This window comes from Lycium barbarum, chromosome 8, assembly GCF_019175385.1.
Source record: "Lycium barbarum isolate Lr01 chromosome 8, ASM1917538v2, whole genome shotgun sequence".
NCBI lineage: Eukaryota > Viridiplantae > Streptophyta > Magnoliopsida > Solanales > Solanaceae > Lycium > Lycium barbarum.
Genome location: NC_083344.1, coordinates 69,713,895 through 69,717,192, shown reverse-complemented (window position 1 = coordinate 69,717,192; position 3,298 = coordinate 69,713,895).

Below are 3,298 nucleotides of genomic sequence, written 5' to 3'. Positions count from 1 at the left end.
GAACATAAAAAAACACCTTTGATTATGTAGGAACGGACTTTGGATGGAAACACTTCACTTAGAGAAAACCCTAACTTCATTTCCAAGGAAACTTCTAGCTTCCATGAATCATAGTTAGCATCCTTGCACTTGATTCCACTAATTATTGGTGTTTGATCTTTGATTCACCTTAAATTTATGTTAGTGAAATGTATGGAACCTTCTAGAGGTCTTGGGAGAAGTGGAGAAGGTGAGAAAATGAGAAATTAGAAAGTGGGACTTATATTTATACTTGGGAATTAACTCAGCTCGGTGGGATTATACGGAATCTTATACGGTCCGTATAAGTGATCGTATAACTCCATTAGTGATGGCCCTTCACTGGAACTGTTATACGGACCATTATACGGACCGTATAAATGGTCGTATAATCTACCTTCTTCCCGAACTTGTTCTCGTCGATTTGTTGATCTCCAATCCTTATGGAACTTTCTTAACACTTTTTTAACACTTCATTAACCACCTAAGTATCCTTATAACTTCTTCCCAAGACTTTACCAATCAATCTTGGGCTCGATAGTTTGCGAAACCTTTCCTAAAAACCATTTATACTTCACTTGGCCTTATCAAACTTTGTTTCACCAATCCATATAGCTTCGAAATCTCATCATATGCACTCTAAAATTACCAAGTACCCTTCTTATAGTCATAAGAGCTTGATATTGACCTTAAGCTCACGTTAGTCTACTTACGACACAACGACATGAAATTTTTGAGGTGTAACAATCGTCTCCTGCTTGATGCACAGTAGACTGATCCTACTGTGTATCACAGCATTGACAAATCAATTTGGCTCTTCTGCCTTGAGTATTTTGAATCTAAATCTTGGCATCTGCATCTTATGATCAACATTCAAAATCCCTTTAGCTTCAACTGGCAGCTTCTGAAATGATGAATATTGAACTGTTTCTGCAAAATGAACAACCAGGTTAGTAAAAAAAATCTGCTAGCTTGTTGCCTTCTCTATACACATGGAGTATTTGTATGATCCCCTTCTTTCTCCATTCCTTAATCATGTTCACCTCTATACAAATTTTCCAAGGAATTTCTGCCTTCTCTATACACATGGAGTATTTGTATGATCCCCTTCTTTCTCCATTCCTAAATCATGTTCACCTCCATACAAATTTTCCAAGGAATTTCTTACTCCTCATCAAACACTCTTTTCATTAGTAAAGAGTTAGTCTCAACTATGAGAGGAAGCAAATGATTTCTAACATAATATGTAACTCCTTCCAAAACTGTTTTTGCTTCGGCAACAATGCATGAAGATTCTGTAATCGTACTTGCCCATGCATACACTAAGTCCCCTTCATTATTTCTACCATAAGGCAGATGAACTTTGCCCAGTACTGCTCTTATATGCTCCATCAGTGTTGCACTTGAACCATCCCACAGGTGGACGTCTCCATAACACAGTTTTACTTACAATATGAGGTTTGTATTCTTCTAGAAATTACACCAGTAGTGGCCATGTATTAGACAGTCTCGGCCAGGGATATTTAGTTTTTGCCAACTAACATAGCTTCATATTAATCTCATATTGTTATACCTTAAAAAATTCCCCGTTAACGTACAATGAATAGGCCAGTGAAGAGCACGACGCATACGATGTTTCGATAAATAAGAAATAGCATTTGATGATCCTAATCGAGATTCAAAGACATTTGACGTAAGGGAAGAAGGTTGTCAAGGAAAGTAAGGGATATGTTGCATGTCGGGTAAGAATTATGGGCGATAAGTTAATGATGGCGTAATGATGTCTTAGAAAAGAGTGATAATGTCCCTTAGATTGGTATTGAGGTGTTAAACAAGTGTCAAGAAAGTTCCATAAGGATTGGAGATCAAACGAGTCAACGAGAAAGAGTTCGGATGAACTGGGCATTATACGACCCAACATACTGGTCGTATAAATTATACTGGCCGTATAATTAGCCCAGAATATCATACCTCTCTGGACCAAACATACGGCCCGTATAAAATGTACGGACCGTATGTTGGTCCGTATATCCTTGTCGGGACAGATTTCATGATTTATATAAGGGAACCAAGTTCATTTTATTTCATTTCCCATTTCACTCCCCTTCTCTCTAGAATACTCTAGAATTCTCTCCACTCTTCAACTACAAGAATTCAAGAGAAAACCATGATCAACTACATCAAACCCACAAAATCAAATGTATGAAACCTATCAAAGTTCATCTACACCAAGAAATCTTAAGGGAAGTGAGCTAGGGTTTTGGGTGCAAGAAGAGAAGTTCCACTCAAGGCTTATTCTCCCATTTTCTAGGGTGAGTTTTATGATCATTTCATGTTGTTTAAGGTATTGGAAGGCTAAGACACTTGAATTGTAGAAAGATATAGAAAATGGGTCATGAATGTGCGAATAGTGTCATTGTTGAGTAGTAGTTTGGGGTGAATTACGAATATTGGTATGTTGTGATTGTAAGTATGTTGTGAACGACATTTAGATCATGGAATAAGTATTACATGTGAGAGAATGCAATAATGAATTATGACCATGATTATGGAGAAATTGGAGTGAAATTACGAAATGTGGGTAAAATAGACGAATGATGATTGTTGTTACGATATTGTGAATGTTGCTATGAATGTTTGGGAGTTGATATAGAATATGGAAAAAGTTGTATAAACAAAGGAAATTCTGCCCAATTTTCTTTAGCTTTAGTAAGCACGTTTAAGTAATCGATTAACTAATGTTAACGCGAATTCTCTTGAAGGTAAAAACATGGGCATTGAAGGAGAACAAGCAAGCGATAGATTAGTTAAACGAAAAAGGCATGTGAGGCTAGTCCTTTATTTCTATGGAATGAATCCTATGGCATGATTTTTCCTTCTTTTCCATGAATCCTCTACATCCCGGAAAGCTAAGAGTCTATGTCCATGAATAGCCACATGAGATTAGAGATATATTATGAGCCCAATAATGATGATGATGAGTTAAGTATAAAGATCCTAGAGTTCATGATATGATGTTCCTATAAAGTTAATGATGTTTTTTATTGTATACACTCACCTTATATACTATTTCCTTCAAGGTGAGGCAGAATGCTTATAAATGCTCCATAATGGAATCGGGGGTTCACGACCTTATGTCACCTCGATGAAGTATAGCTGTCTTTGAGTTTCTATGCATGCATTATGATGAGTACATGTTGATGATATTACACCGCGCCTATATGGCCGGTCAGCACCGCTAAGGCGGGCGGCTTATAGATGATTGCATCGTGTCTATATG